At 39.8% G+C, this 26,790-nt stretch overlaps 1 protein-coding gene across 7 annotated transcripts in view; it reads right to left on the bottom strand.

The window, feature by feature from the left end:
- Positions 1 to 26,790, bottom strand: part of NR3C2 (nuclear receptor subfamily 3 group C member 2) — a 439,920-nt gene that overhangs the window by 313,063 nt on the left and 100,067 nt on the right. The window lies entirely within an intron of this gene.

Here is a 26,790-nt window from a genome sequence, read left to right as displayed (position 1 = left end):
TTCTAACTGTTGCTTCCTGACCTGCATACAGATTTCTCAAGAGGCAGATCAGGTGGTCTGGTATTCCCATCTCTTGAAGAATTCTCCACAGTTTATTGTGATCCACACAGTCAAAGGCTTTGGCATAGTCAATAAAGCAGAAATAGATGTTTTTCTGGAACTCTCTTGCTTTTTCCATGATCCAGCGGATGTTGGCAATTTGATCTCTGGTTCCTCTGCCTTTTCTAAAACCAGCTTGAACATCAGGAACTTCATGGTTCACATATTGCTGAAGCCTGGCTTGGAGAATTTTGAGCAGTTCAGCCTCTCTGCATCTCTGTTTCAAGCATCAGGGCAGGAGTAGGGCGTTCCACGGCTGCCTTCTCCCTACCGATACCCACCCTGCTTGGCATGCTTTCAGTCCCTGGGATTTTACCCAGTTCATTTTTGAATTCTCAGCCTTTGGGATGGAACTGGATGGTATGAAGCCCTGATTTCTCATTGTGTTTGTAGCCAATTTCCACCAAAGTGTTCAGAAACTAGCGAGTAAACCTTTCTATCAATGAGAAAATTCTCCCCAAAGAAGAACTTTAAAGATATCTCTGAGAAAAGTTAAAGTCAGATGAGGAAACAAAAGTCCCTGAGTAATATAAACCTCTCCCCCACACAAACACACACTCAAAAAAAAAAAAAAAAGAAAGAAAGAAAGAAAGAAAATTTAATAATTATTAGCCTTCAGAGATCAGGACATTCAGAATTGGGGGGGGGGCATTAAATTATAACTTCTCCATAGAAAAACAGGTTGCAGGGACTTCCCTGGTAGTCCCGTGGTTAAGAACCTGCCTTCCAAAGCAGGGGACGTGGCTTCAGTCTCTGGTTGTGGAACTAAGATCCCACATGTCGCGGAGCAACTAAGCCCATGCACCACAGCTACTGAGCTTTATGCCACAGCTAGAGAGCCCGTATGCCGCAACAAGAGATTCAGAGTGCCGCAGCTAAGACCCCATGCGGCCATAAACAAACAAATAAAGGTCCACATCAAAAAATCTTAATACAAAAAGAAAAGCAGGTTGCAGAGTGGTTCCTGGTTGAGCCATGGAAATTACAAGGCTGGTTGCGTTCTTGTTTGCTAAGCCTCAAGAATGATAAGCAAGACTAAAGTTGTTGACAATTCCCAATATAGCTTTAAATTGGTTGCTGAATGCCAACAGAGGCATAAGCTTTATCTAGAGAAAGGACAATAGACTCAAGTTTATTTAAAACTTCACAAAGAATAGTTCTAAAGCCCTTATTCTTTTGCCTATACTCCAACAGGGAAAAGAAATTTCCATCCAATTTCTCTCTTAAGGAGTGGCTCCTTGCAGGTCAGTATCTTCAGAAATATTAACAACTAGAGATTTTAAACTTCTTGAATAATATTCAAACGTGTCCCTTATGTTATACTCAATTAAAACACAACTTTGGTACTGTAAGTGATGACAAAGTGAGTAACTTAAGAAATCTGAACACAGACAGTATGGCTGGAAACAGCCTAGGCTTTAAAGCCAGACACCAGGATTGGAGGTCAGACTCCACTTGGAGCTACATAAACCTGGCAAGTGACTGAAGCCTGGTAATTTATGAAGTGGATATATGCCCCCATCCTCAATGAGATAACGCACCTATGGCAGCAGCACAGTGCCCTGCACCACCTCAGCATTTGGCGTATGTTAGACGCTCTCAGCAGACTCTGCATCTGTCCACCTTCAAAGCCTGAGTTTTTCCACTGCTTCTCTGTTATTAGTCTGAGGTCAGCACTGCTACTATTGCTCAACATGCTTAACATTATTAAGAGGTTTAGAAATTCTAAAACCAAATGATGCAATTTGAAGTCCCTTGAGGATGAACTGGGGTAATATACACATGACCAAGATTTGCTTCTCCGCTAGATTTGCATCTGATTCTAAGAGTGGAGAGCAGGACAATTAACCCAATAAACTACTTGGTTCTTTAACATTGTTCCAGGGCCATATAGGATCAGCAATTCTACCATAACCTGGCAGAAAGTAAACCTTTCCACTGATTAGCAAAAGATTAAAGATGAATGAATTCAGATTGGTTTTCTGATGCACAAAGTTAAAGACTGAGAAAAGTTGGCATTTCCAAAGCATGTGCCAATGGAGGATTTCCTTTTAATTGTTCTTTCCAAAACTTTTAAACATTCAGTGAAATAATCTTAATTTGCTTTGCTTTGTTCTTTGCTTTCAAATACTGTAAATGGCTGGATTCCAGATAGAGTAGTTATCCTCAAATGCCTTCCAATGAGGCCTGCCAGATTCTGTGGTTCAGAAGTAATTTAAAAGCAGAAATGTGTAACAAATGAGACCTAATGGAAAACACTGGATGCTTTATAGTTAGAACGATCACTTTTTTTTTCCCCTCCAGGGAGAAACAGACAATACATACACAGACATATGAACACATACAGAGACATGTAAGTAAGACAGAAGACGAGTTAACGTGTGTTTCATTTCTCTTCACTGTAGACATTAATTGGCAAGAATAAAAAAATACATATATACATTGTTCTGTTTTTCAATGGAAAATGAAACTCATGATGCAACTTTTAACCAAACTCAACAATAGCACAGTAAGTCAAAACAGAATACTGAGGATAATACAAACTTTATCTCAGGGTTTTCTTTGGAGGGGTATAACGTTTCACAGTTTACAAAAAATTTACTTATATAAGACAAATTCTTTCTCTATACAATGAAACAACGTTTAAATAATGACTTGTTCAAAAGAAGAAATGCCCATCTATTTAGTTACATTTCCATTGCTAGTATGCAAGCAGAGGCTGGGATGCCCCAAAGGTAATGCATGTACTGGGTAAAGGTTAACTAAACCTGGAAACTACTACACCATACTCTTCTTGGATTTGCTCATTCATTCATCATTTCAAATATTTTCTTTTTTAAAAAATTTACTGAAGCATAGTTGACTTACAATATGATATTAGTTTCAGGTGTACAACATGGTGACTGCTATTTTTATAGACTACACAAAGTGACTGTAGAATATATAGACACAAAGTTATCAACTACTGACCCTACTCTCTGGGTTATACATTACATCCCTGTAAGTTATAATTGGTAGTATGAGTATCTTACTTCCCCTAACCCAGGGCCAGTAACCACTCCTTTGTTCTCTGTATCTGAGTTTGTTTCTGTTTTGTTATATTTGTTTGGTTCATGAATTTCTCACTAAACGTCAGGTAACTTACTACACCCTTTACATACAGCAGAGCAAAGGACAGACCTCGTCCCTCCTTTCTTAGAGCTCAGAGTCCAACAGGGAAGATTAAATACAAGAATTTATTAACAACACAAGGGCCACTGGGATGTTAACAAGAGCCCCAGGCCCGGGGCAGGGAAAGACTTCTCTACCAAAACCGACTGAAGACAAATTGGAGTTAACTGCCCAAGACGAGAGAGCAGAATTCTCCAGGCAGAAAGCTGTGAGTGAGAAGTGAAGAAACGTCAGCATGGCTGAAATGGGAGGGCAGGTGTTGAAGCCTGGAAAGGGAGGCAGGAAGTGACCTTGATAGACACAATAAAAATGTTTGGATTTTATCCCAAGAGCAAGGGAAGCTATGGAAAGACCTTAAACGGTGAAGGGATGATTAGAATCAGGCAGGAACTCTGGGCAACATGGTGTCACAGCGGGAACTGCAGCAGGAAGACCAGGTCAGAGGCCGTTACAAAAGCCCAGATGGGAAATGATGGTTCTGGGGTCCAAGCAGCTGGCCTTGACGATGAAGAGCGAACGGATTCAAAGACCTTTGGTTGTTGTTACTATTATTATTATTACTACCTCTGCTACTACTACTAGCATTCCCAAAGTATTTATGCAGCCAATATTTTTTTGAGAACCTACGCTGTGTCCCAATGGGGACATAGCAGTGAACAAAACAGAGTGCCCGTCTTCACTGAGTTTATGATCTAGTGGCACAAAAAATAAACACCACTGTTTCACAGCAATAATCCTAACAGCAGATGAAGAACTCTCAGAGCAGCAGTGGTTTAGAAGGTGTACAACTGGCAATAACTGCACCATTAAGCCCTTCACACCTATTACTTATTTAATGCTTGCAATTAATTCATGAGTTAGGTCACTCTTTGAGCCTATGAAGAAACAGTCAAGACAGAGCAGCCAGCCCTCAAGCCACACTCTGCCTCTTGGTTGGGGATCTATGTGACATCCCCCAGCCAGCTATATTCGCCATAAACCTGATGTTACAACATGCTTCGTCTGCCCAAAGCTGCACCCACCACGGTGATTACTTATCCTACGTGATCTACATCTGATTCGCTGACTGTTCTGTATACTCCACAAAGGCAAGGGCTGTATCTGAATCAAGGATTTATATCCTTAGCACTTAAAAAACAAACAAACAAAGAAACACACCTGGGACACAGGAGGTGCTTAGAAACCATTAGTTAAATGAATGAGAGTAAATTTTCCAAATTTAGGAAATTTATTCATGTATAGGCCTAAACTTGTATTTTTACCATTCTAAGAAAACTTTCTCACCTGTGTCTGCCTTGATGTACTGTGCAGAATGGATGTAACTGTATCTTCCCAGGGTCATCACTGTGGGCTCTAAGTCTTGTTCTGGGTTGCAAATGCAGTGATACCATCAGGAGCTAATGAGGTCTGCAGGGTCATTTGCCTGGATAACAAATGGCTCCCTAATTGCTGTGCTAAGTGCTTGTATGGGCTTTAATGTCCTTTCCTACCACTTTTGATACGTGTGTTCTCATGCCCTAATTTGCCGCTCCGAATACATGATAATCCAAGAAACCTAATACATGTTTACTGGCCTTATCACTAGGGCATGGAATATAGTACAGAGATTTTGTGATATATATTTTAACTACTAGAATGATTTTTCTTCATTTTTCCTTCTGACTTTTCAACCATTCTCACGCCCTAAGGTTAACTCGTTACCTGACTTTTGCTGCATTCAAAGCAGTATTACCAAAGACACAAGAAAAGCAACTTGAAAGAAAACAGCATAGCTGAACATGTACTGTTAATTTATCCACTTAATTACACAGATGTGGCAACAATTCTGAAAGGCACAAAGGAGATGCTTTCTAACTTGGACCCTGACTTGGATAAAACAATGAATTCAGAACATGTCACCTTTCGGTGCAGAAAATTCCATTACATACTGTGCAAAATAAGTCATCATATTCCTGGTATTAAAGTGTTCTCTCTCACAAGAGCCTTTCCTTTTCACTGATTATTTTGTTTGGCTGTCTCTACAGTATTTTTTCTGGTTTCATTACGTCTCACTTGTACTATAACTTGAATCTGAGATATAGCAACGTTCCAGGGACAGCTCACAATTTTGCCTGTTGGAAAGGCTGTTAAAGTCAGCTAGAAAGCAGGCTGGGAGAAAAAAAAAAAAAGAAGAAGAAGAAATTAAACTCAGAGAAGGGAAGGCATATGACAAATGTCTAGCATATTCTTATGTGGCCCCATAAGTGTGAAAGTTGCTGTTGTGTCTGACTCTTTGCGACCCCATGGACTATACGCTCCATGGAATTCTCCAGGCCAGAATACTGGAGTGGGAGCCGTTCCATTCTCCAGGGGATCTATCCAACCCATGGATCGAACCCAGGTCTCCTGCATTGCAGGCAAATTCTTTACCAGCTGAGCCACTAGGGAAGCCCAAGAATACTGAAGTGGGTAACCTAGCCCTTCTCTAGTGGATCTTCCCCACCCAGGATTTGAACCAGGGTCTCCTGAATTGCAAGCAGATTCTTTACCAGCTGAGCTACCAGGGAAGCCCATGTGACCCCATAAGCGTTCCTACAGAAAAAAAAAAAAAAAAACAAGGGTTCATAGATGCTTCCTGGTTTAAAAACTGAGCAAAATTTTTTTAAACGAGAATTATTTCCCTTTTATGAAGGCTCTACTGGTTGCTTGGGAAAACAGTTCATAATGACCACTTTCCTTAGTATTTACAACGCATTTGATTTTTTGCTGTCGATGTTAACGTATGACATGCAATATCCTAATTTCATGACTTTCATTTCCCATTAGACAATTTCTCATTATTTGCTAAATTTCTCTGAGTCCCCAGAATAGTGTAAAGGAAAGGCTGATGGTGTATACTGTTGGTATCAAGTAACACTACAGTGTATTGCTCCCAAGACGACGTTATGAGACTGAAGGAAAACATTTGCAGGAAGAAGAAAAGATGTATAAACATAAAATTGAGGAAATATGCAAACAAGGGTCCTATTATACAAGTGGCAAAATAAACTCAGCGGCCCCAAATTACAACATAGTTGTCTTTCCTGAAAGACAAGTACCTTATTATAAGTAAAACCAAGAAACACTTGCTTGTTGCTTAGAAAGTGAGCTAGTATTGTGCCAGATGCTCTGTGTTCATCATCACCTTAATACTTACTCATTCTATACACCAGGAAATAGCATTATGCCCATTTTATGGAGGAGAATATTGAGGCTGAGAAAGATTAAGTTGCCCAGGAAATACAACTGCCAAGTAGGGAAGGTCTGTTTGACTCCGAAGTTAGTGCCCTTGTATGCTGACCATCCTGATATCACTCTACTCGCACCTCCCACTGCTGAACATGGGAATTTCCAGGAAGTTTCAGGTGGTGGGATTGAAACTCTGTGTTCATATCCATAGCATACAAGTGAAAGTGAAAGTGAAGTCTCCCAGTTGTGTCTGACTCTTAGTGACCCCATGGACTGCAGCCCACCAGGCTCCTCCGTCCATGGGATTTTCCAGGCAAGAGTACTGGAGTGGGGTGCCAAATAAGACTTTAAATACTATATATTTGAATGGAAAAGACCAACTACACACCCCCCACTTAACTTTTCAAATAACTGGCATTAATACCTTAATGGAAAAAAAATCAAAGATTTAGAAATATCTCTAACGACTTTTTTTTCATTCTTAAATTCAATTTCCAAATCACACCCTTGTTCAGGCCATGCTATTATATGAGATTACTGGATTAGTTTCCTAAAAGATCTCCTTTTTTTTTTTCTCATAGCCACCACACTAAAATTCAAATTCAAAACTACCTCTCGTCTGCCTGAAAGAGGAAAGAACATTTACATTAGACAATTTCTGTCAATAAGAACAGCTCGTTTTAAACTTAAACTCATTGTCAGAACACAATTCTGTCTCCTTGGCATGGGATATAGAGTGCTTATTGGGGGGCACTCATCACTTACGTGTCTTAAAATGGCTGTGAACTCAAGGGCAAGAAAAAAGATTTATTAGATCAATAAAGGTTTACTGACACAAATTAAATTAGCAGCCTTAAGCTTGGCACAAAATATTCTATCATTCTACTATTCTTTTTCTTGTCTTATTCCTTTGTTTCCATCCTGAGAATAAGAAACCATGTATACATCTCTGAATGCACGAGTAGTTGGTGCTCAACTTGAAAAATAAGTAATTATAAATATAATGCCCTTACCAGACTCATGTTTTTATTTTTTTTTTTCCCCTGAATATTTAAAAAATGCTGCAAAGGAAATTCAAGTCTCCTGTTTTAACAGCAATTTCATATTCTGGGCCGATTTGTCTTTTCTACCAGGTAACTTCTGTCTGTTTTTCTCACTGGCCAGGAACATCTACCGCTGCCCTTGCCCGTGGCTGCCCCTCCCTCTGCTCTCTTAGCTGTGCCATGGAGACAAGAGCCCCACACAGGCCCCGCTTGTTAGTGACAAGCTTGGAAGGCTTTCAGCCACCTGAGGGCAAAGTGGCAGGCATTTCATTCCCAGGGCAGCTGGGAGGTGATCAGCAGATGCTTGTTGAGTAAATGAGTGAACAAAAGCAAGTGAATTGACTCACAGTGACCAGTTCTGAGTCCAGGTTTCTTCAGTCATAAAAAGGTAATAAAGGCTGCCTATAATATTAGATATTATCATTGATATGACTACCTCAGGAAGCATTCTCAAAATTCAGCCTCTGTTCTTTTATTTTTTTTAACTGAGATATAACTGACATGACATTGTATTTGCTTATGTATGATATAACTACTTGACATATGTATACACTGCAAAATGATTGTTAAAATTAAGTTTAAATACATTCATTTCCACATGCAGTTCCAAAATATTTTTTTCCTGTGTTGAGAACTTTTAAGATGTACTCTTCTAGCAACTTTCAAATGTGCAGCACAGTATTGTTAACCACAGTCACCAAGCTGTACATTATATCCCAAGAATACTGGAGTAGGTAGCCTATCCTTTCTCCAGCGGATCTTCCCAACCAGGAGTCGAACCATGATCTCCTGCATTGCAGGCAGATTCTTTACCAACTGAACTATCAGGGAAGCCCATTATATCCCCAGGGTTTATAACTGGATATTCATACCTTTGAACCACCTTCACCCATCTCCCCCACCCCCACCTCTGGTAACCAACAATCTACCCTCTGCATCTATGTCAGTCTCCATTCTGGTTTTAAAGCTTTAGCAGCTCAAGTACCATAAGGTGTTTCCTCAGTGTCCTATACTCGGGATACCACAAGGATGAATAATCTTGTTGAAAAAGGAAGGAATTATGGGATCTTCTTAAATGACCAACGGAAACAGAAGTTACTTATTCTTCCTGCCTTGCTGGAGGGAGGAGGGCTGACAAGAGATCAGACCTATTCCTTAAACCAAGCATGGATTCTGCAATACTGATCCTGGGACAACAGAGTCCTACCCATTTTCCAGCAGTAAAATATGTGAAGATATTTTTCTAGATTTCTCTCTCAGTTTTTGGAAGTCATCTTGAGAAAGGGTGATGTGTGGGGTGCTTCTTATGGGTTGCTATTTTTTTTGAGGTCACTTAAGAGTATTTTATTTCTCTTGTCTGTGTTAATGAAAATCATAAATTTTAACTCTACATAGAACTATACATAGTTGTTCATCTGGCCAAAATGCTGCTTCGTATCTCAGATTCTATTTAGCCACAGGTGCCAACGACCCAGTGACTCATGTAGGCTGCTGCTCAGATGAAATGAAAGGCCTCACCCCAATACTGCATCACAGATGGTCTTCTCCTGGCATCTCTGGGGAATCAGGAAAGGATGTGAAGCTGTGGCCCTTGATCTCTTATTCCTAAAATCAATCAGCCAACTAGCTCCCTTCACAATGAATCCAACAAAGAACAACTATAGACTCTTCCTATTTAAAAGTCTTATCTTACTAAATATCTTGGAAATGCCCAGCAAGTATAGATATATAAATAATGGGAATGCTAAACACAAATAAATGCCTGAAAAATAAAGATTCTTATAGAAATGTGGTTTAAAAACATAGAGCAGCTAACAAGTTACTTAACACATTTTCTGAAATAACATAAAATATAAAGTCAAATGGTGAATGAATAAACATTAATGAGATCCCCAGAGATGACAAAGCAGGTCTTAACTTTATTTGCATAGATTTCAGGTAGCAAAAAAGCAAAGTGCTCACTATAAGGCATGTATCCATTTTCACAAAACCAGAGAGATCTCTTCTGCTTAAATAAGTGAAATTAATCTCAAAATGCTCCAAAGATATAATTAAACCAGATACTGTATTTTAATATATATATTTATATCATTTATATACTGCTTTATTCCAAAAAATTGTAAGGAGGCTTACAATAAAAATCCTAGTTAAATTAATTACAAAACCTGGTAAAATATACAACTGAAGCACCAATATATTCTTATTAATACAAATCTATCATAATTTTAAATTATGGAAATATATCAGAGTCAATGCTAAATTTAGTTTGCCAAAATCACCATAAGAAATAGCTTATTTATCAACAGGAGATTTTTAAAATATACCAAAATAAGTATAGATATATCTCCCATACATATGTATATACACACACATATATACATATATTCTAGAATATATAACAACACTGAAAAACTTGCATGAGATACAGTAAATGCAAGTGGTAATGAAAAGACTGCACAAAAATAACCTACAAAAATATATATTTTTTATAAAGCAGAAAACTATACTTTTCAGAAAAATGCATACTATTCCTATAGAAAAAGACCATCTCTGCTACTCAAAACCACACACTTCCTGTAGATGAGATATAGTAGAGGATCTAGTATCAGTCTCCTTGCTGACTTAACATGCTTTATTAAGATTTTATTGTTTTATAGGACAGAGTTTCACCCTAGGCCAACCCATGTACTGTAAATAAGGAACCACATCCTAGTGATGTTTCACTATATATAAAAGGGTTCAACTTCATGGCTCTTTCACTTAAGGATGAAAACCTCTTTTCCCACCCCCTTAAAATTAGTATCACACAGCTTTGAAAAATTATTACACAAATCACAAGATATCAGTTATACCTCTGGACATGTAAAATTTATTTTAAACCTACCCAACCATGCAAATAGCCACTCACCCAATGAGGAGAAATAACTGAAAAGAAGAAAAAAATGAAATACATTTTTAGAGTGTATGTAGAATGTATTACGGAGAAGGCAATGGCACCCCATTCCAGTACACTTGCCTGGAGAATCCCATGGACAGAGGAGCCTAGTAGGCTGCAGTCCATGGGGTTGCTAGGAGTCAGATACGACTGAGCGACTTCACTTTCACTTTTCACTTACATGCATTGGAGAAGAAGTGGCAACCCACTCCAGTGTTCTTGCCTGGAGAATCCCAGGGACGGGGGAGCCTGGTGGGCTGCCGTCTATGGGGTCGCACAGAGTCGGACACGACTGAACCAACTTAGCAGCAGCAGCAGCAGAATGTATTACAAAACATATTACATTTTTCTATAGGATGCATGCACATTCAGTCGTGTCCTACTCTTTTCAACCCCATGAACTGTATACAGCCCACAAGGCTCCTCTGTGGAAATTTGCAGGCAAAAATACTGGAGTGGGTTGCCATTTCCTCCTCCAGGGCATCTTCCCCACCCAGAATCAAACCCGTGTCTCCTGCATCGGCAGGTGGATTCTTTGCCACTGAGCCATCTGGGAAGTCTACTCTATAGGATAAATGATTATAAAGGCAGGTTTACTTTTCAAACTTATGATTAGCTTTTAAAAAAATTTTAAATCCTGACATAAAATGATGATAGGCAACTAATAGTTATAATCAAACAGTTGTTTTTTTTTTTTTTAAGTGCTTTGGGTGTACAAAGTATCTCCAAAAGAAATATAGTTCATGAAGCTGTCTTTAATGAAAATATCATAAAACTGCACCACACCCAATTAAAAACGATACAGGTTTGCCTCAACCAAGGTTAGTTTCACTTTAGCATATAAAATTAAACAAATCTTTTGTAGCTAGGATAAACATAAAACAAGAACAAAAACATTAAACTTCAAATTAGCAAAGGAAATGAAGAAGTGATTTCATGATTTTATACGGAGTTCACACTATATTTAAAAAAATACCTCCATCACATAATACCATGAATTATTTCAATGAAGGGGTCAATCAAATAACAGCTTTTAATGGAATTGAGTACAATTAAAATATCACCTGGGGCTTCCCCAGTAGGTCAGCAGTAAAAGAATCCACCTGCAATGCAGGAGACAGGGGTTGGATCCCTGGGTAGGGAAGATCCCCTGGAAAGAAATGGCTATCAACTCCAGTATTCCTGGTGGGAAACCCCATGGACAGAGGAGCCTAGGGGGCTATACAATACATGGGGTCGCAAAGAGTTGGACACGACTCAGCAATTAAACAACAACAAACTATTACCTATTTCAATAACAGAGAGTTTAACACATGCTGTTTTTGTCAGAAATTGTCTAGACATCATTGTTCTGCATAGACTAATGAGTTGTCTCACTGTTCCACTCCCTAAGCAATTTATCAGTAAGATATCTTAACATCAACATTCTCAAGGTGAGGTCCACAGACCTCTTGGGGTGTGAGGGGTGCCAGAGATTAAAGTCCCATTTAACTGACAGCATGTTACCTTAGGTTGTTTTACTTTAGGAGCAGAATATTTTCAAAGAAAAGTATCTCAGACCAAAGTCTCAACCTGCTGATGGGCCCTGCATTCACCACAATGCTCTGTCTCTTGATCTGTTTATTCTTTCCTTTGTCCAGAACACCTTTCTCAACTCTCATCCCCATTCTTTCCCAGATCAATAACCGGTGAACTTCCACCCTGGTGTAAAGCCAGCTTTCCTGCCTTGTCCAGGCAGTGCTCCATCTGGGAGGGCTTCCCACCTGGCACCGTTGTAAAGAATCTGCCTGCCAATGCAGGAGATGTGAGTTCGACTCCTGGGTTGGGAAGATCCCCTGGAGGAGGAAATGGCAACCCATTCCAGTATTCTTGCCTGAAGAATCTGATGGACAGAGGAGCCTAGAAGACTACAGTCCACAGTGTCGCAAGAGTTGGACATGACTTAGTGACAGAACTTGCACACACATGCCCACACCATCTGGGGCAGTACTCCCAAAGCCCCTGGTGACCTGCAGCACACCCCTAAGGGCAGCATCCTTCCCAGTGGGGAGGGAGGGACCCTCCCCGCTCCCTGCATTCATCCACCGGGAGCTGGCAAACAAGAAATGTGGTACAAAGTTCTCTGAAGCGTGGGCATCCCACTGTTATCACCGGGAGGAGACCAACAAGCTACCAATGAATAAAACTAATGGTAAGAAGAACACTTTGAATTGAAGAGGCTTCTTGTCAGAAATCCAAAGAGGAAAAGTAAAGTTTTGGCTTTGGAGATCAAATCCTGGTCCTGTTACCTGACCTGACCAAGTTAGTTCACCTTTTGGAATTCACCTGTATTTCCTTGGTGTTAAAATGGGGACAGGGCAAATTCCCAACACACGGGGTTAAGTGTCTATTACATGACTCGTGTGCATGAGGTTCTTAGAATAGAACCCAACATAAGCTAGTGTTTCCTGAGTGCCCCTGATACCACACAATGTTCACACACAATCCTCAGACACACAGGATAAAACTCTCATCACGCCAGTTAGCAATAGCATGAAAAGAGACACCTTTTAAAGTATTTTATATATTATACTCATCAGACAATGGAAGCCACTGTTGCTGTAATAAGGAAAATATGCTCTCTGTATATGAAAAAATTCTATCCAAAGTACTTAAAATATTGATGAAACTAAACTCTCTCATAAATGTACAAATGATTTTGCTAAACTGTGCTAAACTGTATATGTCCTGTATTTACATGTACATTATATAATTCTGAAGAAAACTATATGAACATAGAAACAGCAATGTCTCATTTGAAGACAGACACCTGTGAAGCAGACACCCAGGGTAAAAACATGAATATTTTTTCCCAGTAGTTTCATCCATAAGTAGATCTAGGCTGTAACTTATTGACCCACAATTTCCTACATGTAAATAGAATACATTGGGAATGTAATATAAACCTATCCATTCTAAATTGGCATTTGCTAAGAGAGATACTTGAGGAGGGCATGGCAATTCACTCTAGCATTCTTGCCTGGAGAATCCCTTGGACAGAGGAGCCTGGCAGGCTACTGTCCATGGGGTCGCAGAGTCGGACACCACTGAAGCAGCTTAGCACACATGCAAAAGAGATACTTAGGACCTCTATAGTACTGTAACATTATTTCAAGACAAAAAGACAACTTCTTCCTTGTGTGTATAGGACATATCCCAAGAATAGACATTTATAAAAATGCTGTCACAGAAAAAAGTCTTGCAACCCGAATTAAATTTCACTTTCCCACAACTTTCTGCTCATAACTTTATAATTCTGGGAGAATCTTAGCTGTAAATCTTTAAAATTAGCATATATAATAAAAGACAAGCCTATTTACCTACTGACAAAGTACCTATGCTTTCAAATGTCATAACCTTCCTCCTCATCCTCCCCTATAGTGAGGGGACTGAACTCTAAGGTACCCTTCTAAATGACTAGACTGTAAGTATTTTTTATATGGCAGTTATAACATGGAAGGCCCCCACAAGTCATAACTTTATCAAAGTTAAACAAATGTCATTCACATATGGCTCCAAATATAAAGCATTTTTGTAATATCTAGAAAAAAATTAATTTCTCTCTAGATGAACATAGGAAAATGCTAACAAGATAAACTTCTATGACAAAACTTTCATCAATGGCTCTTTTTAATTTAACATTAATTATCTCTGTTAAACAATCCTCATGATATACTTTTGTTTTCAATTCTCACTTAAAAAGAAAATGGAATAGGAGTATAACCCACTCAAGTTTCTGGCATGTAAAAATCCAAAGTAAGGCAAAGGCTATGAATGTGAGGGATGGGTCAAAAAAGGGATAAACAGGGTCCCATGATTAAGAATTCACGTTCCAATGCTGGGGTACTGGGTTCAGTCCCTGGTCAGAGAAGTCAGATCCCACACGTGGTGAGGCAACTAATCCCTTGACCCACAAATACAGAGAAGCCCAAGCACCGCAACGAAGATCCTGCTTACCACAACTCAGACCCCATGCAGCCAGATAAAGACATAGATAAATAAATATAAAAAAGGGAATAAACACATAGAGGCCAGAAATTTTTACTTCTCGGCTTATAGAGTATTATTATAAGAGAAAACCAAAAACAAGTATCCTGAAATTATGAAAATGCACTGAAAGTACTCTCTTTCAAAAGGGCTATATTTATTCAACTATGTGTTCTCAATACAAGGTAAACCCCTTATTAAAATGCCATGCCTCAGTTCTTTGTTTCCTAAATTTAAATTATACGAAACTGCTTAATCACTGAGGTTTCCAAAAGTAGTAGGTTCCAGAATCTCAAGGAAAAAAAAAGAAAGCTTCCATTTTTAAGACACTTATAGCTGTGCTTATCCTAATCCATTAGGGTACTTGGCCAGTAGGTTAATATTTAATTGGCAAGTTCCTTTAAACAGGATAATAGCATACTAACAACAGTATTTCTATAAACTAAGTTTAGTCTAGGAAAATGGGAAGCAGGTACAAAAATGCTAAGTAGAAAAGATAAAATAAGCTAAACCATAACTCACAAAAAAATACAGATTGAAAAAACAATCCAAAATGCTACATATGTGATTCACTTACTGGGTCACAAAAGTAACCTATTTTTCAAGCTCCATTCCTTTGGATTATCATGCCAGAGGAGAGCTACATAAAGGAAAAAGTCATGCTAGAATGAAAGAATAAATGAACTGCTTTTTCTAATCTGTAATTTTGGACCAAATTCCTTACACAGTTCTCTCACTTTATTAATCTTCTTTTCTGGACCAGTCAACTTGGCTATCATTTGAAAAGATAAGCCAGTGCCCTTAGAGCAACTGCACTCACCATCTGACCAAAGGTGTTGAGTTCTCCGGCTTGTCCTCACCATAGCTATTTTAAAAAAAAAGAAAAGAAAATCTAATAATTTGAGCACCTCACAACCAGAATTTATTGCACCACATGGTTCTCACATGGTTCTTCTATTCCCGATAGGACTTAGGAATTTTATAGCCTCTAATTTCTCACATCCCCTTCGGGTATGTGTAAGACCTCTACCTCCCTTCCCCTCCCAGCAAAAGGATTCTAGTTACCTTCAGTTTTCCCACTCGAAAATTGCCAAATACAGCTATCAAACTAGATAAGAAACAAATGAGTACCAATAAAATTTATAGGTGCCAAAATAAATGAATCATCACTACAGCTTTTCACGGTTGCTCGAGATGCACATTTATTATTATTTTTTTAAAGAGAATAGGTGGAGGAGATCTAAGAGTCAGCTCCTATTTTTTCCCTGTTTTGGGGGTCCCAGCCCTTTGAGGAACAGCTAGGCACCCACTCCTCTCACACAGGTAAAATAGAATGTCAGATATAATTTCAAGAAGTTCATAGAGGCCCCCCAATTAACAATACAAATGTATATGGGGAGCTAAGTTTCTGCACACACACAACCGATTGGATTATCCTGTGTACTTGGTTACCGGGCCGAGACTGAGCTCCCAGGACAAGGACCGCGGCAGGTAGGTGTGGATGGGAACCTGAGCCCAGAAGTGCAGCACGGGGCCTGGCTTCACGCCGCTCACTCTCACACAGGAAGCACAGGCGGAAAAGCGAAAAGGAAAGGAAGCGTTCAGTGACAGGGACAAGAAGAAACGGAACTTCCTCAGGCAGCCTGTTCAAGCACAGAAATATAGAAGGGATGTCACAAGTCATTTAGAAAAATCTTGGCAAAACAGAGGCGTTTTTCATCTCCCCCTGCTTGTTCTCATTTTGCTTATTTAGCACCAAGCACTGTGGAGAAGTTTATAAAAATAAAACTAATTATATAATTAACACTATTAATTTATACACACACGTGCGTAAGTAGACTGTATGCATGTTTTTCTCCACATGACAGTGTGTGCTTTCTTCTTTAAACAAAACCAAAAATAAGCTTTAACTGAAACTGGATCATAGTAACACAGGCCAAGATCCATACGCTATGTAAGTGCAGTCAGTATGCTCATTAATGTCTTACTGTATGCTATGGGTATTAAAGGATCTTATTGTAGGCTCATAGGAAAGGCAAACAGCTCAGCCAAAAGCATCACAGAAACTCTATTGTAATTAGAAGTATGCGTTCTTCAGTAACAAACCCACTTTTCCCTAAAGAACTTTTTAAATTTATAAGCATCTGACATATTAACTAACGATTAATCATTCCTGTTTGGTTTTAGGATGTGTTTGGGCTATAAACAGAATCATGCTTTTGAATCACTGTTTGGTAGAATAGTTTCAGACTCTGGAATATTCCAATTCACATAGTAACTGACTGGGTTTATAAGACAGATTTTTTAACAAGTCAAAATGCTATGTGCCAGTTATTTCAATAGGAGCTTTCACCTAAGTTTTCATTTTAACTATACAATGCTAACTATAGTTAGCATTTTAACTATACAATGTATAGTTAACTATACATTGTATAGTTTCATTTTAACTATACAATGCTTTCATGGGGGCTTTCCCAATGGCTCGGCAGGTAAAGAATCTGCCTGTAATGCAGGAGACACATAAGATGCGTGTTCGATCCCTGGGTCAGCAAGATCCCCTGAAGCAGGAAATGGCAACCCACTCTAGTTTTCTTGCCTGGAGAACCCCATGGACAGAGGAGCCTGGTGGGCTACAATCCATAGGGTTGCAAAGAGTCAGACATGACTGAGCACTCACGAACACAACATCTTTCATAACACAATACTGAATACAGACTGACAAGAAATTACATTTTAAATTCACAATGTATGGGACTCCCTGGACAACGGAGTATGTGTCTTGGGCCACCACAGCTGTCACCTTTGTAGACAAGCCTCTTAGGATGCCACTCAATCCCTGTTGTGGAATCAGGACCCTAGGATTGTAAATATTATGTACATGTCTTTCTCTCTCTCTCTGGTATATAAGTTCCTACAAAGCAGAAGCCATATATTAACTGGTATCTGATAATAAATCTCTGATGATTTTTTTAATGGAATGTTTGTTTACAGATAACCTGTTGGGGATTTTAAAAATGCAAAGATAATACAAATCAAGAATGAATTATAAATGAAAAGGAAGAACCTCTAAATTGATAGCCCATATCAGTTGCTGCTGCTGCTGCTGCTGCTAAGCCACTTCAGTCGTGTCTGATTCTGTGCGACCCCATAGACGGCAGCCCACCAGGCTCCCCCATCCCTGGGATTCTCCAGGCAAGAACACTGGAGTGGGTTGCCATTTCCTTCTCCAATGCATGTAAGTGAAAAGTGAAACTGAAGCCGCTCAGTCGTGTCCAACTCTTCGCAACCCTGTGGACTGCAGCCTACCAGGCTCCTCCGTCCATGGGATTTTCCAGGCAAGAGTACTGGAGTGGGGTGCCTTTGCCTTCTCCGTAAATGAAAAGGAAGAACCTCTAAGTTGATAGCCCACATCAGTTACAGAGGATCAATTTCTACATGAGTTTCTTCTGTAACAGAGTTAAAGTGCTAAAACTTTAATCACTTTGAAGAAAAATCCCTACACTATGATATAGTTTTCTTTCTCAAATGTAATACAATTCAACATTCTGCCAATGACTCAGTAATTATTGTGAACATCACTTACTATACAGAACTCAAGGGGTTTTCCTGATGGCTCAGATAGTAAAGAATCTGTGTGCAATGCAGGAGACCCAGGTTCGAGTCCTGGGTTGGGATGATCCCCTGAAGTCGGGAATGGCAACCCACTCCAGTATTCTTGCCTGGAGAATTCATGAATAGAGGAGCCTGGTGGGCTACAGTTCACGGGGCTGCAAAGAGTCAGACACGACCGAGTGACTTTCACTTTCACTAGGGACAGCTTTAAGTACGGACTCAGCCAAGGAAGTAGAGGACCACCCTGCAACTTGACCCAGCAGCAGCTCTGCAAGCCTCCTACACTGTTCTCCATCCTCCTCAAATACAATACAATTCATGGGAAATCACGGACTCCAGTTTCCATCTCAGCTTTCACGCCTAATCATCTGAATCTTAGACCTAAGTTCAGTCTCTTTGGTCTACCATCTCTGAAACTGTCAAGTTTGTGATAAACTACCCACCGAAGGCTATGGCAGAGCTTGAATGAACACTCATTCTAGCTTCAGGGCCCTTCCTTTTCCGCGTTCCTTTTAAGGCGCACCTTCCCTTCAAGGCACTAATGCATAGGTAAAGATGCTTTCTGAACCCCAAATTTGGGTACATAACCACACAGCTAGACTAATATTTAAAAGATGGATTTCCTGAAGAATTCAGGGTCCAGGGCATTCCCCAGCATTGCAAGCTGTCTGCACTTCCTCTTTTCATTAAAAGTCCTTCCGAGTCTTTATCTCCACATTGGCCACTCTTCTATTTCCACTCATTGATAATATCCTATATATCCATCTCTGCTTTCATAAAAGTTTTAGTGTATCAGACATTATGCTGTGGGACTAGAGCAGGGAAGAGATGATTACCATTCTCACTGTTATGGAATTTACAATCTAGACTCCTGAGGGAGAAAGAAGCAGTTTTTTTTTAATTGAAGTATAGTTGATTTATACTATTAAACGAGCTTCAGGTATACAACAGAGTGAGTCAATACTTGCACAGATTATACTCAAACTTACAAAATAATGGCTATACTCCCTTATTGTACAACATATCCTTGTAGCTGATCATTTCCTATATTGTGGTTTGTAGTTCTTAGTCCCCTATCTATCTTGCCCCCTTTTCCCTCTCACCACTGGTAACCCTTGGTCTGACCTGTCAGTGTGCCTGTTTCTCTTTTGTTCTATTCATTCATTCATTTTTTTGATAAAGGAGACATCTCTCTCACACACAGAGGAAAGAGGTAAGAAACAAATCACCAGTCCAGGTTCGATGCAGGATACAGGATGCTTGGGGCTGGTGCACTGGGATGACCCAGAGGGATGGTATGGGGAGGGAGGTGGGAGAGGGGTTCAGGATGGGGAACACGTGTACACCCATGGCGGATTCATATTGATGTATGGCAAAACCAATAGATATTGTAAAGTAATTAGCCTCCAATTAAAATAAATTAAAAAAAAGAAAATGGAATAAATTATGTCAGAAAAAAAAAGAAACAATTACTCAAATGAATAATTACTAACTGGGATAACTGCTGGGGAGTACAAGACTGCATCACCTCCCAGAGAAACCAGATCCAGCAGAGGGGAGGGCCGAGGAGCCTTGGAGACCAGGAAGCATCTTGTAGGAATGTGCGAGTCAGCCAAGGGCTGAAGGACACCCCCTCAGTCCCCACAGCAAGGTTCCTGTGGTGTGTCTCTTTACTACCCGCTCCTATATTTCTTCCTACCGCTTTTCATTCTCCCCACAGTCCCTCTCCCTTCTCACAACACAGCAGGAGGATAGGACTACACACAGTCAGACTCAGTCAGGAGACCCAGCTCTGCATCTCACCTGTAAAGCTGACAGATGCCCAAGGGGCTCCTCCAGAGATCCCGGGAATGAGACTGGGTGTAAGTGACACAGGCCAGAGATCCTGGGGACTCAGGGCTACTTAACTGTGTGTAGTTATCTCTCTCGTTACATTTTCCTTCTTTTTTCTTCTGATCTTTAGTGGTCTCTCCACTATGTTAGCTTTCTCTGAATGAAAAAACATTTTAAATATCTCCAAGTCAACCTCCATAACACCACAACATATCTTCCTCCTTCCAGTCACTCATTCACTTACCAGACCTTTAAAATATGTTCTTTTTGCACTGAAGTCACAGGCATGAGAGAACAGGATTTGAACAATGAAAATGTGGCACTAATCATAATAACTAAAGTTAACTCTTCACATATCTCTATTGGGTTGGCCAAAAAGTTCATTTGGGGTTTTTCCATAAGATGTTATGTTATATTATAGAAACCCCCCAAATGAACTTTTTGGTTAATGTAAGATATCGTCTCCCCTATAACTTCAAAGAGGTCAAAATATCCTCCTTCTCAAACTGTGTAATCAATCTCAGGCATCAGTGAAAAAATGGATGGTATATTAGAGGAAGAAAATTCTAAAAGGAAAAAAAATCTCACATTTCAAAATTAATGTCTAATTAGTTTTACTCAGTTAAATAGCTTTACAGTTGGTAACTTCTGAGTAACATGACCATTTAATAAGCTGATACCTATTCTTTTGCTCATTTGGTCACCATAAAAATGAAACTTTTATAAAACATTAAATATCATTCCCATACCTTTGTTCTTTCCTCTTTCCACGTCTTACATTTCTTGATTAATAATACCGAGTAAATACTGAGTCAATAGAGGAATTTCACCAGGCTGCTACCCTCTGGCATGCTGGAAACGAAGCACGCCCTTTTCTTCTGTGATCTGCTTGACTGACACATTGCAGTGGGGAGCACTGAAGCCCGCTGGTTTGGATTAGAGGAATGGAGACTACAGGAATCAATTGAAAAAGAAATGTTTAGGGAAAAGTAAGTCTCTTTGCTTCCATGAGTGGTAATGTTTTTGGAGCTATAGTGAAACCGGTGTGTCCCTGTAGCCATTCACTCTAAAGTGTAACGATGCTGAGCTATACTATGAAATGGGAGATTGAATGCAGAAATTCTATTAGATGCCTCATTTATGCTCTTAACAATAATAATATGCACATGTACAAAGGAAAAGATACCCAATTCCATTTAATAAATCTTCCGTATGCATACACTAAAATTTTTCAAAACAATTTCCCTTTTCTCTCTCTACAGTAATTTCCTGGTTGATGGGTGGCGTCATTATAGGGCACATATGAAAAGTTGGCAGAGATCACACAGTGAGGTGCTGGTAAGACTGGATCTAAAATATCAATCTGCTGGGCTCTCCTGCCCAGAGGCTTTTATTTGCACCGTGGATCCCCCTGGCAGTCTGGTAAAGTCTATGGACCCCCTTCTCAGAATAATGGACTTTTGTTGTTGTTGTTGAGTATATAACTAGATTACATAAAAAACCAAAAAGATTGACAGTTACCAAAATATTTTAAAATGGGATAAAGTAACGTACTGCTTTATCAATCTATTAAATAACAAGGGTGGCTCTAATATGCAATTTTAAAGTAGCGACAAGCTTAAGTATTTTGAGATATCTACAACAACTATCATGTGATATGAAACTATCTGTGACTTCTCTCAGTGGCAAAGTCACTGGCTGTCAATGTAACTATGGTTTATTGCTCGTGTTCCTTATTAACAGAAATGCTCAATCCCTGGTGGCTCAGAGGTTAAAGTGTCTGCCTGCAATGCGGGAGACCTGGGTTTGATCCCTGGGTCGGGAAGTTCCCCTAGAGAAGGAAATGGCAACCCACTCCAGTATTGTTGCCTGGAGAATCCCATGGACAGAGGAGCCTAGTGGGCTACAGTCCACAGGGTCAGAGAGAGTCAGGTATGACTGAGCAACCTTACTTACTTACTTATTAATGAAAATGAAAGCATAATTATTTTCCCTCACCCAAGCCCACAAACTCTTGGAAACTCTACCCACTGATGCCACTTGGACCCTTGACAACTGTCACAACAAAGTTCACCAACTTACAATATGACCATAGGCATTTCAAAGCATTTCAATACATGACGGAAAAGCTGTCCAAACCAAAATAAAGCCAGAAAAGTCTATTTTTCATAAATTCAAAGTTTTATTTTCTAACCCTCCCCAATCTTAATTTTCTGACCCTTTACGTAAATCCCTAAAACAGATTTCAAGAAATATGGAGTTTCAGCATACCTAGTGTGCTGAAAACCTAGTTGGATAAAGGTACTTGAGTTTCCAAATCAAAGAAAAAGTTAACAAAGCAAGTGTATCTAAACACAAGGACGTTAAATATTATGAAGCAGGATGTGTTCGTGTTGTGCCTTCTCCCAGGTCCCCTCCACTGTGACCCTCCCACACTGTTTGTAACTTTCCCAAGCCTTCTGTAACACATTGCTTACTCGCTGATTTCAATATCATCCTGTACAACTCTACCAAGATACCCATGGAGAGAGGCCTCGCAATAGGCCCAGATTCACTCCTTGTAGATATAGAGACCACAGCTTCTAAACTCAAATTAAGCAGCAGAAGTGTAACTGCGGGGATGACTAGACCTAACACTTGCTATCAGAAGGCTCCTGGAAAACCCCTAAGGGATGATTCAGTGCACACACAGGCAGGTTCTTTTCCCTCCTAAAGAGAATGGGTGACCTTCCTGTACGTACACCTGCAGATACACCTGTTCTACACGCTGTACACTTCAAACCAAAGGAACGTCTCTGTTCTTCATCAGTTCACAAGCTCCCTCACCTAGAAGGCAAAGGTAAGACCTATCAAACCATCAAAAAAAATTCTGATTTCCTCTTTCTCCCACATAACTTAAAACCAGAGTGATCATGATCTACCCTAATATCAAAAGCTAAAATTACAACAACAAAAAACTCTCCAAGAACTATAATAGAAATGGAATTTTCTAGAATATCAAATCAGTGAAATGATCATTCTTGGATTTTATTAATAAAACAATAGTTACATGTACAATTACACTGGCAACGTAATTTAATGATGCCAATCTACAAAAAAAAAAAAAAATTTCACTCTAATCTCCTGCATTGCAGGCAGGTTTCTCTGCCAGCTGAGCCACAAGGGAAGTCCAAGAATACTGGAGTGGGTAGCCTATCGCTTCTCCAGCAGATCTTCCCAACTCAGGAATTGAACCGGGGTCTCCTGCATTGCAGGTTGATTCTTTACCAACTGAGCTTTCAGGGAAGTCCTAATATTTTACATAAGGTGATTTATTTTCTACAATGCTAGGCTAACACTGACTTTCCAGGTGGCGCTAGTGGTAAGGCACCCACCTGCCAATGAAGAAGACATAAGAGATGTGGGTTCAATCCCTGGGTTGTGAAGAACTCCTGGAGGTGGGCATGGCAATCCACTCTAATGTTCCTGCCTGGAGAATCCCATGGACAGAGGAGCCTGGTCGGCTTTAATCCTTTGGGTCACAAAGAGTCAAACAGGACTGAAGTGACCTAGCACACATATGCTAATATTGCATGAGCTGTTAGGAAGAAAAAATAGTCCTTAAAAAGTTCATAAAATATGCTACATTCCATGAATCCAGTCTTGAATTTTAAGTGTTCAGTTCAGTAGCTCAGTTGTGTCCGACTCTGCGACCCCATGGACTGCAGTATGCCAGGCTTCCCTGACCATCACCAACTCCTGGAGCTTATTCAAACTCATGTCCATCAAGTCAGTGATGCCAACCAACCATCTTATCCTCTGGCATCTCCTTCTCGTGCCTTCAATCTTTCCCAGCATCAGGGTCTTTTCCAATGAAACTGTTCGCATCAGGTGGCCAATCATCAGCTTCAGCATCAGTAAGTACTTCCAATGAATATTTAGGAATGATTTCCTTTAGGATGGACTGGTTTGATCTCATTGTAGTCCAAGGGACTCTCAAGAGTCTTCTTTAACACCACAGTTTGAAAGCATCAATTCTTCAGTGCTCAGGTTTATTTACAATATAACTCTCACATCCATACATGACTACTGGAAAAAACATAGCCTTGACTAGACAGACCTTTATAGGAAAAGTAATGTCTTTGCTTTTTAATATGCTGTCTAGGTTGGTCATAGCTTTTCTTCTAAGGAACAAGTGCCTTTTAATTTCATGGATGCAATCTTCAGTGATTTTGGAGCACCAGAAAATAAAGTGTGTCACTATTTCCATTGTTTCCCCATCTATGGGCTGTGAAGTGATGCCATGATCTTAGTTTTCTGAATGTTGAGTTTTAAGTCAACTTTTTCATTCTCCTCTTTCACCAAGAGGCTCTTCAGTTCTTTGCTTTCTGCCATAAGGGTGGTGTCATCTGAATATCTGAGGTTATTGATATGTCTCCCGGCAATCTTGATTCCAGCTTGTGCTTCATCCAGCCCATCATTTCTCATGATGTACTCTGCATTTAAGTTAAATAAGTAGGGTGAAAATATACAGCCTTGATGTACTCCTTTCCCAATTTTCAACCAGTCCACTTTCCATGTCCAGTTCTAAACACTACTTCTTGACCTGCACACAGATTTCTCAGGAAGTAGGTAAGGTGGTCTGGTATTTCCATCTCTTAATGAATTTTCCAGTTTGTTGTGATCCACACAGTCAAAGGCTTTGGAGTAGTCAATAAAGCAGAAGTAGATGTTTTTCTAGAACTCTCCTGTTTTTTCAATAATCCAATGGATGTTGGCAATTTGATCTCTGGTTCCTCTGCCTTTTCCAAATCCATCTTGAGTATCCGGAAGTTCACGATTCATGTACTGTTGAAACCTGGCTTGGAGAATTTTGAGCATTATTTAGTTAGCGTGTGAGATGAGTGCAATTGTGCAGTAGTCTGAACATTCTTTGGCATTGCCTTTCTTTGGGATTGGAATGAAAACTGACCTTTTCCAGTCCTCTGGCCACTGCTGAGTTTTGCAAATTTGCTGGTATATTGAGGGCAGCACTTTCCAAACATCATCTTTTACGATTTGAAATAGCTCCACTGGAATTCCATCGCCTCCACTAGCTTTGTTTGTAGTGATGCTTCCTATGGCCCACTTGACTTCACATTCCAGGATGTCTGGCTCCAGGTGAGGGATCACACCATTGTGGTTATCTGTGTCATGAAGATCTTTTTTGTATAGCTCTTCTTTGTATTCCTGCCTCCTCTTAAAAGTATCTTCTGCTTCTGTTAGGTCCATACCATTTCTGTCCTTTACTGTGTTCATCTTTGCATAATGTTCCCTTGGTGTCTCTAATTTTCTTGAAGAGATCTCTAGTCTTTCCCATTCTAATATTTTCCTCTATTTCTTTGCATTGATCACTGAGGAAGGCTTTCTTAATTCTCCTTGGTTTTCTTTGGAACTCTGCATTCAAATGGGTGTATCTTTCCTTTTCTCCTTTGCCTTTAGCTTATCTTCTTTACTCAGCTATTTGTAAGGCCTCCTCAGATAACCATTTTGCCTTTTTGCATTTCTTTTTCTTGGGGATTATCTTGATCCCTGCCTCCTGTACAATGTCATGAACCTTAGTCCACAGTTCTTCAAGCACTCTGTCTATAAGATCTAATCAGTTGAATCTATAGTCACTTCTACTGTATAATCGTAAGGGATTTGATTTAGGTCATATCTGAATGGTCTAGTGGTTTTCCCTACTTTCCTCAATTTAACTCTGAATTTTACAATAAGGAATTCATGATCTGAGGCACAGTCAGGTCCTGGTCTTGTTTTTGCTGGCTGTATAAAGCTTCCCCATCTTTGACTGTAAAGAATATAATCAATCCGATTTCGGTATTGACCATCTGGTGATGTCCATGTGTAGAGCCTTCTCTTGTGTTATTGGAAGAGGGTGTTTGCTACAACCAGAGTATTCTCTTGGAAAAACTATTAGCCTTTGGCCTGCTTCATTTTGTACCTCAAGGCCAAATTTGCCTGTTGCAGGTATCTCTTGACTCCTACTTTTGCATTCCAGTCCCCTATAATGAAAATGACATCTTTTTTTTTTCTTTTAAATTTTATTTAATTTTTAAACTTTACATAATTGTATTAGTTTTGCCAAATATCAAAATGAATCCACCACACGTATACATGTGTTCCCCATCCTGAACCCTCCTCCCTCCTCCCTCCCCATACCATCCCTCTGGGTCGTCCCAGTGCACTAGCCCCGAGCATCCAGTATCGTGCATCGAACCTGGACTGGCATCTCGTTTCATACATGATATTTTACATGTTTCAATGCCATTCTCCCAAATCTTCCCACCCTCTCCCTCTCCCACAGAGTCCATAAGACTGTTCTATACATCAGTGTCTCTTTTGCTGTCTCGTACATAGGGTTATTGTTACCATCTTTCTAAATTCCATATATATGCATTAGTATACTGTATTGGTGTTTTTCCTTCTGGCCTACTTCACTCTGTATAACAGGCTCCAGTTTCATCCACCTCATTAGAACTGATTCAAATGTATTCTTTTTAATGGATGAGTAATACTCCATTGTGTATATGTACCACTGCTTTCTTATCCATTCATCTGCTGATGGGCATCTAGGTTGCTTCCATGTCCTGGCTATTATAAACAGTGCTGCGATGAACATTGGGGTACACGTGTCTTTCCCTTCTGGTTTCCTCGGTGTGTATGCCCAGCAGTGGGATTGCTGGATCATAAGGCAGTTCTATTTCCAGTTTTTTAAGGAATCTCCACACTGTTCTCCATAGTGGCTGTACTAGTTTGCATTCCCACCAACAGTGTAAGAGGGTTCCCTTTTCTCCACACCCTCTCCAGCATTTATTATTTGTAGACTTTTGGATCACAGCTATT

This window comes from Bos taurus, chromosome 17 (genome assembly GCF_002263795.3).
Source record: "Bos taurus isolate L1 Dominette 01449 registration number 42190680 breed Hereford chromosome 17, ARS-UCD2.0, whole genome shotgun sequence".
NCBI lineage: Eukaryota > Metazoa > Chordata > Mammalia > Artiodactyla > Bovidae > Bos > Bos taurus.
The sequence above is the reverse complement of the archived record's forward strand: the minus strand, read 5'-3'. Positions and strand labels throughout refer to the sequence as shown.